Below are 15,112 nucleotides of genomic sequence, written 5' to 3'. Positions count from 1 at the left end.
CATCAGTCCACATCCCTATTCACTCTCACCTCTACATGCCTTCCTGAGGCTTCCAAGTCCTCTCCAATCTGTTGACATCTATCAGCCTTAGTCATCGTCTCAGGAGGCTGACTGCACACCATGTTGACTCCACCCAGACACACTGGACCTGGTTCTCTAACACTCTCTGCCATGACCCTCCAACTTTGGCAGGCACCAGGATCTGTTAGAGAACTTGCTTAGATTGCTGGGACTCAGATTGCTGGGCTCCTCCAGAGGAAGATTTCATTCAGTAGGTCTGGGGTGGGGCCTCGGAAGATAGTATTTCTCCAGACTTACAAGAAAGACCATGTTGTGGCTTCCACCATCTTCTTTAGGCCCAATTAGTAGCATTCACTCCGTAGCCTCCAAGTTCTTACTGCAGTGACCTTTGCCAGGTTCCTCAATGAGCCATACTCTGTTCCGCTACAAGCCCTTTGCCAACATGCAGTTCCCTCTCACCATGAAACATATGACATACAACCCCTGCCCCACCATTTCCAATGCCCTATTTGTCCAGTTAAATCATGTGCCATTTCCACAAGGAAGCCCTTACTTTAAACCAAGACTCTTTGTTTTAACCTGGACTATATTCCTTTCTTTACAGTGCTTATCTCAATAGGTTATTATACATTCATGAGTGTAATATGTGGGTTAATGTGTCTCTCCTCCCCTAGACTCCAAGCACCATGAAAGTGGGAGCTGTATTTGTTTTTGTGCATTTATTTCCTTAAGTCCTAGAACATGACTTGGGGCAGAGGAAACCCATTTACTTTGAAAGAAATAAGATCACATACACTTGCTAAGGCTGGATTTCACACTTAGCTGTAAGTTTCCAGCCACAATTTTAAAAGGCAGGCAGGCTAAGAAAGAAAAGGAAAGAAAAGAAAGGAGGAAGAAAGAGAAAGGAAAGAAAGAAAGAAGGAAGGAAGGAGAAAGTGAGAGAAAAAAGGAAAGAAAGAGAGAAAGAAAGAAAAGGAAAGAAAAGAAAGGAGGAAGAAAGAGAAAGGAAAGAAAGAAAGAAGGAAGGAGAAAGAGAAAGAAAGAAGGAAAGAGAGAAAGAAAGAAATAGAGGAGGGAGGAAGGAATGAAGGAAGAAAGGAAAGAGGAAAGGAAGGAAGGAAGGAAGGAAAGAAAGTAGAAAGGGAGAGAGGAAGAAAGGAAGATAAAGAATCAACTATGTGATTCAGTCTTCCTATTACCCCTAAATTGCAAGAAAATTAATTGTTCAGAATTGTTACAACTGTCTCTGATCTTTAAAGCGGTGAGAGTTGCATGTGATTCAAACATGCTTATTAGCCAAAAGTAACACAACGCGCATTGATGTCATCGCAACTGAAAACCCAGTAATCAGGTTCTTGGCATAGCTCCTGACCTTGTCTCAGCTCCCAGCAAAGGCCAGGAGAAGACTTCCAGAGCACAATGTGGTGGGTATGAGTGGACAGAATGTGATCATCTGCAGGTACAGTGCTGATGGCTGATGCTCTGGCTTAATCCAGAGTTGACTTAGAGTCCTCAGAGGAATAGGTGAACTCAATATACTCCAGACCATATTCCAAGAATGTTGTCTCTCTCAGCCAAAACCTCAAAAGATATTGGACATCCCACTGTGTGAGGATTTTACTCCCTGGCAAGTCACCGAAGGGCATTTTGGGTGGGTTCCATTAAAGAGTGAAACTGTGTGCTTTAAGAGCAAGCCTCGATGAGATGCCTGAACCTCAGACAAGCTGCCTAGGGCCTCCTGGGTTGCCCAGGGTTTCATCTACGATAATGTTAATACTCATATTCTGGCCTCTCTTATCTCCTAGCTTAAATCTTTCAGGATCCAAATTTGTTATAGAAAGCTTCAGAGGAGGCACAAAGACTAACATAGTGGGAAGAAGGTGGGCTGAGCATGGATCACAGTGACCTGGGTTCAAATCCTGCCTCTGTATACCCTGGAGTAAATGATATAAACTGGCAAGCTGTATACTCTCGAGTAAATTATGTAAACCCTCTGACCACTCATTTCCTCAACTGGAAATGTGACCTATTTTTTTTTTTTAATTAAGAATAAGACAACATATGCGATGTACTCAGTTTATGAAGTATAATGAATGTTATTTTTGTTGTCATTCATCACTCGAGATTTTAATCAGCTATCATTTGGAGAAAGCCCAAGCTTGCCATACTACTACAAAATGATAGAATGGGAGTTTTTATTTGTGAAACAAAGTAGACTTAAGGCCAAGCTAAGCCTGGCTACTGGCCTTTGTTCTTGTTCCCTTGTATGCCTTGGGAAAGACCCAGTGGATGCTTTTGAAAAACTAAAATAAGAAAAAAAGTGATTCCCCAGAACCTGGAGGTTGATGGAGTCTAAAAGAACCAGGCTGCCCATTGCTCACAGTCAGGTGGCAGCAGGGCAGGCACCTGAAGCTCACTTCAGAGATGTTTGTTCACAGCTGAGTCCTGAGACTGTGGGTGCTCACAAACTCCGTGTAATTCAGGTATTAACCTGGCTTGCTAAGCTGCCAGATCCTCTCCCCAGTGGTTTCTGCAGAGTTTTAAGTTTGTCAGCTCATTTTTCACTTGCAGCATCTAACTCTGGAAATGGCAAATGGTCTTGGGCCGCCCCCAACTCTGATGAGCATTCAGAGCATTTTTAAACAGAATCTTGCATTTTTAATTTTACTTGGAGCACCGTAGTCCAACAGCAGTCACTGGGCATTGGGAGACATAGTTTCAACCTGATTCTCGCCCCTCAAAGGGCATTCATTCAAGAGAGGGAATGGCATGTGCAAAGTGAAAGAGGCAACTACAGGGTCTGAGCTGTGTAGAAAGCATTAGGAAATTCAGCATAGCTGGAGTCTTTGGAGTATAAAGGGTGGTGATAGGGAATAAGGTCAGGTGAAGATGTTGAGAATGACATTAAAAGGCTCTTGTTGCTCCAGAGTTTTTCTTACTCTCCTAAGAGACAAGAAATCAGTATGTGTGAAATGGACATGGAGGTGCTGGAACAATCAGATGATATTTAAGAAATCATTCTCACTCCAGAAGCCTTTGTGAAGGATGAACAGAAATTATTATAGACAGGAGTAAACAAAACACCAGTTAAGAAGTTGTTATAGTAGTCCAGAATTTTAAATTTTATATATATATATAAAATTCAAGTATTAACCTGGCTTGCTAAGCTGCCAGATCCTCTCCCCAGTGGTTTCTGCAGCCAGGCTTAGCTTGGCCTCAAGTCTACTTTGTTTCACAAATAAAAATTCCCATTCTATCATTTTGTAGTAGTATGGTGAGCTTTGCCTTTCTCAAAATGATAGCTGATTAGAATCTCGAGTAATGAATGACAACAAAAATAGCATATATATATATATAATTTATATATACTTAAATATTACATTTGTAATTTAAAATATGTATGTGTTTGTGTGTATATATATACACAATATATGTATGTATATGTCTATCTATATATATACAAAACCTATGTGTGTCTGTGTGTCTTGTATATATATATACAAGGCACACATACGAGCTTTAAACAGAAAAATCAGAGTGAGGGTAGAGAGTAATCATTAAACTGAGAATGGAATCCTACAGGAAGGCAATCCTATGGAAAAAATCAACTGATTGTGGGAAAAAATAGAAAAGCAGGTTTTTAATTTTCTGACTTATATGTCTGGGCGGGTGAATAAATGATCATGAGGGATACTTTAAACAAATGCCTTTTCCTCCAGGATCTTGGTTTTACTGTTAGTAAGATTAGAATATTGGAAGACAGGACTTTATAGGGATAGAGGGAGAATGTGTGACCTCTTGCAACCACAATTATTGTCGAGGTGGCCTTCTAGTCACCAAGCAGCAGCTATATTTTTAGCTGAAAGCTGGTGATTTGAATCTGCAGCATGAAGCTCTACATAGAAATATTTGAAAGCCAGGGTTAATGCTTCAGAGCATGTTGCATCTTTGAATACTATAATGGAAACAGATGCTAAATTAAATAGTTCCTAGCCTGGCTTCTCAGTGTCCTTGAGCTATTTAACAGTACTTAAACAAACACACCCATTTCCCAAAATGGTGAGATCTCTGCATCATGGATCCAGGAGCTAGTCCTATGTCCTTAGGCAATTTGCAAAAGTTATCTCAGTCTTCATTTCCTTAGCTCTAAAATGGGGTTACTAATACTGATCTATTCAGATTTTAGTGGGATACAATGAGAGAAGATAAATAAAATGACGACTTTGGAGTTTGACACACAGAAGTATTTACTTGAAGTTATTCCTTCTATTCTTGTTAGAGGATGCAGTCTCAAGTGATGGAATAGTTGATGATTTAAAGTCAAATACTGATGAATCTGAGTAATTCGTGTTCTAGGAAACTCGATTTTTTCAACAATAAAATGGAGCTCGGAGTAGCTATTTTACATGGCTGACAAAGCATCTGTCTTCATTTGCTAGTGTTCGTTGTATGGATCATGATACATTTTTGTTGCTGCTGCTGCTGTCGTTGTTACTGTTTTTTCTTTGAAATGGAGTCTTGCTCTTGTCACCCAGGCTGGAGTGCAGTTACATGATCTCGCTCACTTCAGCCTCCATCTCCCAGATTCAAGCGATTCTGCCTCAGCCTCCCGAGTAGCTGGGACTACAGGTTCCTGCAACCATGCCCAGCTAATTTTTTGTATTTGTAGAGGAGACAGGTTTTTGCCATGTTGCCCAGGCTACTCTCAAACTCCTGACTTCAAGTGATCCTCTCACCTTGGCTTCCCAAAATGCTGGGATTACAGGTGTGAGCCACCACACCCGGCCGATTATGTTACACTGTATCACCTTTTATTAAATGAGCTTCAACGAAAAACAAGGCATGGTTATGAGAGGTTTGCTCAGAATACAACAACAATCCAGGGAAGGAGGAACTAGAACGGTCTCTTTTTGACTAATTAATTGGTGATGAATACGAGGGAGGAAGGGCATCCGAAACTCTGAAGAACTGGGAAAGAAGCCAAGTCTAAATATTTTCTTTTCTGAATAATTTATTGTCGAACACAATTATACTAATTAAATGAACAGCAAACAATATATTTGAAAAATCGATTGAATTCCATGTGGCAGGCACAGTACTAGGTCTTAAAAGAAATAGAAGAAGACAAGAGAAGAAAACACAATGTTTCATCTGATGGTTTCCAGCGTCAGCAACCCAAAGGGAAATAAGAGTGGGGAGTTAAATCGGTCATTCGAGTAACAGTAAACATACTGACGCCGATGCACAAGAAGCTGTTTCTCGGCTTTACTTCTTTTCCTTAGGTGGCCAATACCTGCCTTTTGCAAGGAGTTAATTCCTCAGTTAGGAACGTACCCAACAATTTTTGCTGTTTGAAAAAGAACTAAATCACAGAGGTAAGAGAAGATTGTGCTTCCAAGAGAGGCTCACTCAGGGACACAAAAAGACCTTGAGCATCTGTAAAACATGGGCCCCCACTGAGGAAGGCAGAATGTATTTTATATTTCTAAACAAACTTTAATATTTTTCATCTGGAGTTATTTCTATACTGTCAGCAGAAAAAAAAAAAAAAAAAAAAAAACAACCTTTGCATGTGGTTGTGTATTTATGAGTGAGTTTTATCTCTAAACAGATTTGTAACTAAAAACAGAAATATCTTTTTATGGGAGACAGCTGGTTGAGAGATTAAAGATACACAAGGAGAGAGAGGGGCTCAAATTAACAAACATTCCTAGACGTAGAATGTCTGTGAGTATTAGGAATCTTCTAACTTGTGACCTAAAAAACAGCTAATCCCCACTAGTTTTCCAGCATAGCTTTCAGCCTACTTGGCATTTAGAAGAGAAAACAAAAACAATAGTTGGAAAGCCTAGTGCAAAGCCATAACACTTCAAAATCTCAAGAAATCATAAATAACTATAAATACTATGTGAGCAAAAAATTCCTAAATATGTAGTTTCACTTGTGGGATTCAGGAAAAAAAATTAGTCAAATTAGGCCAATTCTGGGTATGCTTCCCCCCTTGTGGAGTACAACAAGATGTGTGTCTGCAATTTGGATTTGATTCCTCAGTTTCTAGCATCTGCCACATGTTTGTACTGAGAGTGTGCTGTATTGGAATAAAACTATTCTTGGGTTTATTTTTCAAAGGACGCTAGCAAGCATGAATTTACAAAACTTTTTATTGAGGTTGGGCGTGACCCTTTGAATCTGGTAAACCAATCCCCAAACAGGATTTGGTACACCAATAATCAAAACATCTTCAGTTATGTTATTTTCTTTCTACTCGAGGAACGGATTTTTAAACAAAAGGCCAGAGCTCAGGCTGGCTTCCTGGGCTGTGGTCACGGTCATGGGAACTTTGATGGGAGAGGGTTTCAGGGCAATCACTTTCCCGTGGTGAGCTCCATGCTCCAACTCGAGTCATAGATGCTTTAAGCTGATTTAATTTCTGGAATCACCTGAACAAGACCAAGGCCTAGGTTGGTTCTTTTTTTTTTTTTTTTGAGACGGAGTCTCGCTCTGTGGCCCAGGCTGGAGTGCAGTGGCCGGATCTCGGCTCACTGCAAGCTCCGCCTCCCGGGTTCAAGCCATTCTCCTGCCTCAGCCTCCCGAGTAGCTGGGACTACAGGCGCCCGCCACCTTGCCTGGCTAGTTTTTTTTTTTTTTTTTTTGTATTTTTTAGTAGAGACGGGGTTTCACCGTGTTAGCCAGGATGGTCTCGATCTCCTGACCTCGTGATCCGCCCGTCTCGGCCTCCCAAAGTGCTGGGATTACAGGCTTGAGCCACCGCGCCCGGCCAGGTTGGTTCTACTCAATGATTTTGGTGGTAAAAACCAAGGTTGCAATGATTAGGATTGACTGATCCTGGAGAAATTAGGCAAGGTTCATTTCCTACATTTTCCCTCTTACACTAGCTGGGTATTTTCCAAAATTCCATTATTAAAATTAATTTACATTTTAAATTTTTTTCATAAAGGAAATGCATACATCTCTCATAAATGAAAAACCATTATCAATCACAAGTAAAATGTCATACAACAAACATCTTAAATACAATTGTATATATAATATATAATACAATGTGAAATACATTTTAAAATACATACAATGAACATAAAACAAAGTGAGAAATTACTGCTTCCGAAAGACTCTGATGCTTACTCTTTTGTGACTATTGTTGTTTAGAGGGAAGTTGGAAGGTTTTAGTAGGTGTTAAAGACAAATTACCAATAAATTCATTAACTGGACTGATTACTAAAAACATCACGTTTGCATCATCTAATATTTAACGTCATGTGCTCATACTACCGGGAACACTCATCTTTAAAACACTGTCGGTGTTTTGTATTCCAGGCTTTGAAAAATCCTTCTTTAGTAGACAGCTGCTACTATTTATATTGAAGCCGTATCACTTGATAAGCCTGAACCTTTTAAGAGCTTATCAGTCGTCAGCACCTAGGAGGGGGTGCAGGTTAGATTCCTTTTTTTATTTTATTTTATTATTATTATTTTTTGAGATGGAGTTTTGCCCTTGTTGCCCCTGGCTGGAGTGCAATGGCGCGAGCTCGGCTCACTGCAGCCTCTGCCTCCTGGATTCAATCTATTCTCGTGCCTCAGCCTCCTGAGTAGCTGGGATTACAGGCGTCCACCACCACGCCTGGCTACTTTTTTGTATTTTTAGTAGATGAGGTGTTTCACCATGTTGGCCAGGCTGGTCTCGAACTCCTGGCCTCAGGTGATCCACCCGCGTTGGCCTCCCAAAGAGCTGGGATTACAGGCATGAGCCACCGCACCCGGCCAGCTTAGATTCTATTCTGCTCCCTTTCCTGCCGATCAACCCTGCCTTGCCTCATCTTTCTCATTCTAGGACTCAAACACAGGGTGACACCTGTACTCTCTTATACCTCCACACTTTTATATACAGTGTTTCTACAGTCTATAACATTATCCCCTCAAGAGAGTTCTTCTTTTCACAAACAGGTCTTGGTCCATCTAGACAACCCCCATTCTCCCACCAAGACTCAAAGAGTATTTAGAGGGTAACTTGATGATAGATATTTAATGAACTACACTTTGAAGAATTTATTAATAAAAATATTTATGTAAAGGTATAAAGACAATGGGTGCAAGAGTGATTATTTTAGCATTGTTTGAAAGGACAAAAATGGAAGTTATGATAATATGCTTAGATATGGGATTGGCTAAATAACCATGTTTCATCCATAAAATATAATATTCTAGAGTGGTTAAAAATAATGGTCTCATCTATATTCTTATGTGGGAAATAGCCATTGTGTCTATACAATTTACCGAGCTCCTCCTCTTTCTTTACTTGGATTGTTTGATCCATTTATTAAATCTTCATAAAATTGCTAAAGAGTAGCAGAGCAGTATCACCCCATATTACATATGAGGAAATCAGGACAGAGAGTTATTTGACCAAACTCACCCTGTTAGTGGCAGAGCCAAGACTGAACCCTAGGAACGCTGGAGCCTTACACGGTGCTTTTAAATTTCAGACTGCATTGTAGATCATGTGGTTTGGTTCTGTGTCCCCACCCAAATCCCACCTGGAATTGTAATAATCCCCACATGTCATGGAAGGGACCCAGTGGGAGGTGATTGACTCATGGGGGCGGGTTTTTCCTGTGCTGTTCTCGTGATAGTGAATAAGTCTCACAAGATCTGATGGTTCCCCTACACATGCTGTCTCTTGTCTGCCACCAACTAAGATGTCCCTTTGCTCTTCATTCATCTTCCACCATGATTGTGAGGCCTCCCCAGTCGTGTGGAACTGAGTCCGTTAAACCTCTTTCCTTCATAAATTGCCCAGTCTTGGGTATGTCTTTATTAACAGCATGCAAACAGACTAATACAGTAGGTCTTGAGGAACATACATCAAATTGTTAACTCTGTTTATCTTGGAAGGAAGTAGCAAGTCCTGTAAGGCATATTTCTATGTCCCTGTCAGGGCACATGGTGCTTGATTCCCTGATGACCTGCACTCATTACCTAATTGATTCCACTAAGCACTAATTAGGGAGTGGAGACATGCAAGGGGACATTTCTATTTATGATCTGGGTCCAATACCAGGTTGCTAGTGTTACTCTGAGAGCCCCAATGTCAGGCATAAAGACCTTTCAAAAGAACTCATCCCTGCAGGACTGCACTTTCACAGCCCCATTCCTGCTGATCTCATTTTGGGTCACTGTCTCCCAGTCATGATTCCTCATCATTTCCTGCCTTCTTGACCTTCTCAGTTGGGCAGTTCTTGTACCGAACTCACCTCAGTTCTGTTTGATTTTTATCTCTTCTAAGATTTAGAATCTTTCCTAAGGCTTCCTGTGTATCAAAGCTCAACTTACCCTCCTTTTTGTGGTATGGGGATTTTTATTTTCATGATAATGCTGAGCCTGAACAATGGTCCCCAAGTTAGGATGGGTAAGATTGAAGGTGATTTTATCCTATGGTTTTAATCTTTGAATCACACGTGTCTTTTCAAGGTGAAGCACAGAAATATATTCTAAGGAGTTGTTGATGAAATCACTGAGGCAGGAGCTGGCTAATTTTTAAGTAAATTATAATAACTATTGGCAATTATTCTGATAATCTCTCTTTGAAAATAAAAGCTCTGGGCGGCATGACAAGTATCTTGGAGTACCATCCTACTGACAACAACATAATTATTATTATAGCTGTTATTATTCCACAGAAGTTTATTTGCAAACTTTAAATGGCAGGTAGTTTTAATCTGGTTTGTTGCCAGATACTGGGTGTCCCTCCCTCTGTCTTGGTTAACAATGCCTATAAACATCAGCTGGAAATAAGTCTGCCTTGCTGGGACCATTTCTGTGATACAAAGTGGTAAAAGATGACGAAACATTAGGGGATTTAACTGTATCAACATGATTGGCATTGCTGCTGCTGCTATTATTACCATTAATAGAGGGTCTCATATGGGACAGACACATTAAGACAAGACTTCTTGTCTTCCCAAGGAAACAACAAGGTAAACCATTTCAGAGATTACGACATTGAGGACCCGAGAGTTCACATGATTTGATGAAGGTCATCAGTAAGTGGTGGAACCATGATGTTTGTTTGTTGGTTTGTTTGTTTGCTTTTGAGAAAGGGTGTTGCTCTGTCACCCAGGCTGGAGTGGAGTGGCATGATCACAGCTCACTGCAGCCTCTAACAGCTGAGCTCAAGTCAGCCCCCTCCTCAGCCTCCTGAGAAGCTAGGACTACAGGCATGCACCAGCACACTTGGCTAAGATTTTTATTTTGTGTAGAGATGAGAGTCTCAATATGTTGCCCAGGCTGATGGAGCCATGATTCTGATGTGCACTTTCCTGACCCAGAACCCTAACACATTATCCAACTCAGGCTTCCATAGAGTGACCACAAACTTGCTCTTGGTGTCATCCCACCTTTGAAAGGAATTTAATAGAATCTGAAATGCTGACGGCATTCAGCATCTGACACATCTGAGTGCTAAGGAAAAGTCCCTCTAATTCCTGGTTTGGAGCCACGATGAAGCTGTGAGGACCTATGAACCGGCGTCTTCTCTTCTTCTTCCCAACCACAACTATGCATTTTGGAAGCTCCAATACCTCCGCACTGTGCTGCCTCAGCACACAGCTGTGCGATGTCTTCCAGATAAGACATTTATTTTCACTGACCCATCCTCTCCCACGTTTTACTTTTATTTTATTTTTTTTTATGGTTCGAAGTGTGAACAATCGTCATCCACATGAAATCTTGCAGCTGCTCTGGAGCTCTTTGGAGACCAACGTCTGAAAGCCAACTCTTCAATCATTTCTCAGAGGTAAGAGCCCTGGGGACAAGGGCGGGGCTAAGAGGGAAGAGAGAGTCAGGAAAGTCCAGGCCAAGGGTGCCTCTTGAACCTCGTGGCTGAGGGGAGCAGGCTGTTGGGATGACCAGTGGACATGGAAAGTTCTTCCAGCGCTACCCCTATGTATTTCCCAGTGAATCCTCTCTGATTTTAGGACTTACCTCCTAAAATTTTCACTTGGTCTAAAGCAAAAGGCCGCAGGCTTCCTGTCAGGTGCTGCAACTTTTCATCTGATGAGGAGTAATGAGATTTGCTGAATATGTTCCAGCTATGGGGTTCTGTGTTGAATACTTTTTTTTAACCTTTTCTTTTTTTGGAGACAAACTTCCCGTAACAGAAAATTCACCATTTTAATCATTTTGAAGAATACGATTTGGTGGTTTCCATACCACAATGTGCAACCATCATCGCTATCCATGTTCAGAATATTTCCAGCACATCATCTCACAGACTCCCATCAACACTACTATGAGGTAAGAGTTCTTGTTTGCATTTTACGGATGAAGAGATGGCACACCAGAGAAAAGTGACAAAGGTTGCAAAGGTGTGCAGTGGTGCAACTGGTGTTTCCATTCCAGAGTGCATCACTTCAAAACTTACATTCCTGAGGCTGTTCACCAAAGGCTTCTCACAGTAAGCTTTCTTGATATGTGGAGGGGCTTAGGTGCAACAAGAGGCCGTGCTTTACTTCTCAGAAGGAACACAGAAAAGCAGATGGGGGAGAAACAGTTGGTGGCATCAAGCTTTTAAACCTACCAAGGAAACATGAGAGAGCTACCAGGAGATTGCAATCTGTAAATTAGGAAGTGTTGTGTGGGGGGGTGGGTGGTAGCAGGTGGAGGTTTATGCCTTTGATGCAAATAGAGCAGTGGGTATAAATAAAAAAACAAACAAAAAAAGAGTGTGAGTTTCCACCAGAAAGCCTACATGTACGTCCATGTGTGGATCAGTATCTCACCAGTCGTATTTCAGGCATTTCTCTGCAGAACTCTTCAGTCATTTCTCTGATGGGTGAAGGTACACTATGCTCTTAGCCAGGTATCAGCAGGTGAGCTAAGCAGCTTGTGTAACGCAGGGCCAGGATTAGTATAGGTGGGAACTACTAGTGAGGAAGAATGGCTACAAGAGTGAGGAGAGTCATTCGGGACAGGTGATCACACGACGTTAGAGGACATGAACTCAGGTAGTAAAGGCGGGCAGCAGGTGCCTCTGGGCAAAACCCAAAGATGGAGAGTTGTGATCTCTTGCATTAGAGATGGATTCAGGCAGAATACTGGAAGAGAAGGGAGACTGGGAAACCCCTGAGGCCACACCTACAGCTTTTATTCTTGGAGCAGCAAGCGGCAGGATTTCCTAATTCATTCTCTCTCTCTCTGTCTTTCTCTCTCTCTCTCTTTCTCTCAGTCTAAACTGCCATTCATTTATTGCAGAGCCTTGTTCACATGGGTTCTCAGAGACATTTGCATTCTGTCTTCTCACCACGCTGGAGATGAGAACTAGATGTGGTTTTCTAGATAGAGTCTACATTTCCCTTTGAATCTGGAAGACTGGCTTCAAGGTCAAGTATAGCTTCTTTCTTCTCACTGTTGGTCAGTGAGTTCCCTGGGATTCTCTTCCAGTTTATGCTGGTTTGAGTGTTTGGTGTTTGCAGTTAAGCCCCTCCACCTGAGCCCTCAAGCCTCCGCTGTCGGTTTCCTCAGTGACTCACTTCAGTTACACATACCCCTTTGAATCCCTCACTTTCTAAAACTGCTGGAGTCTCTTCATGAAAACAAAATATTTTAAAACATTTCCTTGAAGAATCGACAGAATACAAAGTTGATTGTCCTCCAAATTAATCTATTAACAATTCCTATTAAAATCTCAGCAAGGTTTTTTGTTGACATAGACAAGCTTATTCTAAAATCCATATGGAAAGGCAAAAGACATAGAACAGGTAAACAACCGTGGAAAAAAAAAAAGGGTAAAGGAGTCACCCTGTCTGGTGTTAAGGCTTATTCTATGGCTGTAGTAATCAAGGCAGCTTGGTATTGGCAGAGAGAAGGGCACAGGCCAGTGGCAAATAATGGAGACCCCAGATATAAATCTGTATAAATACACCCAACTGATTTTTGACAAAAGCACAAAAGGGTAGCCTTGCCTAAAATGGTTCAAATGGGCCAGGTGCAGTGGCTCACACCCGTAATCCCAGCACTTTGGGAGCCCGAGGCGGGTGGATCACCTGAGGTCAGGAGTTTGAGACCAGCCTGACTAATATGGTAAAACCCCAACTCTTAAAAAAAAAAAAAAATTAGCCAGGCGTGGTGGTGAGCACCTGTAATCCCAGCAACTTGGGAGGCTGAGACAGAAGAATTGCTTGAACCTGGGAGGCAGAGGTTGCTGTGAGCTGAGATCATGCCACTGCACTCCAGCCTGGGTGAGACAGCGAGTTTCTGTTGGAAAAAAAAAAAAAAAAAAAGTCCAAATGTAGCACTTGGACATCCGCAGACAAAACAACAACAACATCAACTAAATCTGGGATTCAAACTCGCAACTTATGCAATTATCAATTTAAAATAGATCACAAACTTAAATAAAATATGTAAACCTGTAAAACTTTTGAAAAAAAAAAAAGGAAAAACAAGATAAAAATCATTAAAATCAGAGTTAGACAAAAATGTTTTAGACTTGATACTAAAGGCAAAAGCCATAAAAGGAAAATAGGATAAATTGGACCTTGTCAAAATTTTTTAAATTTGCTCTGTGAAATACCCTATCAAGAGGATGAAAAGACAAGCTACACACTGGGAGAAAATATTGGCAAACCATGTATCTGGAAAAGAATGAGTTGAAACTCAAGAGAACAAAAAAATTAATAAAACATTCCAATTAGAAAATGGACAAAATGCATTAAGAGCCATTTCACCAAAGATATGAGCAAATAATGGCAGATAAGCACACAAAAAGATGTTCCTCACTAGCTGTTACAGAAACTCAAATTAAAACCACGATGAGATATCATTACATACCTATTAGAGTGACAATAGTCAAAACAGAGAAAACAGCAAATGCTGAAAATCTGAAGGAGCAACTGAATCACTCATTCATTGCTAGTGGGCATGTGAGATGGTACCACCACTCTGGGTAACAGTTCGGCAGTTTCCTGGAAAACTAGACATACAACTACTTTATAACTCAGAATTCACAGATGGCATTTATCCTAGAAAAATGAAAACTTAAATTTATATAAAAATCTGTACATAAATGTTCACAGTAGCTTTATTCATAATAGGGAAAACCTATAAACAACTTAAATGTTTTTCAACAGGTAAATAATTCAACAAACGGTGGTACATCTACACCATTAACTACTATGCAGCAGTAAAAACAGAGTGAACTACGACTACGCACAGAAGCTTGGGTGGATCTCAGGGGAATTATGCTGAATGAAGAAAAGCCAGTCTCAAAATATCACATGCTATAAGATTCCACTTATATAACATTTTTGAAATAAAAAACATTATGGAGATGGAGATTAGCCATTGCCAGACCTTTGGGTTGGTGTAGTGGATTGGTGGGATACTATAAAGGATTAAAAGGATGGGAGAAACAAGTAGTCTGTGGCGATGAAAACATTCTGTGTCTTGAATTGAATGTGGTGGTTGTGTTGGTCACACAAAACCACGCGTGTGATAAAATTGTATATAACTACACACACACACATAAGTTCATATATAACTGGTGAAACCTGAATAAACCTTGTGATTTATATCAATGTCAATTTTCTGATGTTGTTATTGTGCCATAGTTATGCGAGATGTCATCATTGGGGGAAAACTTGGTGAAGGCTGTATAGGACCTCTTGGTACATATTTTGGCAACTTATTGTGAGTCTATGATTATTTCAAAAGAAAAAGAAAAAAATAATAAAAATTCCCTTGAGCATAGTACTCCTACAAATGATCACTACTATTTTATTCCATGAAATAAAGCCTACACTTACGTCCCGTGCTTCTCTCAGGCATTACTTCTATCACTTATAATCTCATTTCCCTTCTACCAATTCATTCCAATTATTTTCCTTGAGGCCTGTGACTCTTTGGCCCCTTCTAGAGGAATTTGATCATATGGTGAATATTCACTGCACTCTGTCCTGAATAACTCTAATTTGATGAAAGATGTTTGAGTAGGAAAATGAGAAGCAATTTCTAAAACACTGATGCATTAGTTTGTTCTCATGCTGCTAATAAAGACATACCAAGACCAGGTAATTTA

This window comes from Rhinopithecus roxellana, chromosome 20 (assembly GCF_007565055.1).
Source record: "Rhinopithecus roxellana isolate Shanxi Qingling chromosome 20, ASM756505v1, whole genome shotgun sequence".
Lineage (NCBI taxonomy): Eukaryota > Metazoa > Chordata > Mammalia > Primates > Cercopithecidae > Rhinopithecus > Rhinopithecus roxellana.
This window is presented reverse-complemented; position numbering follows the sequence as displayed.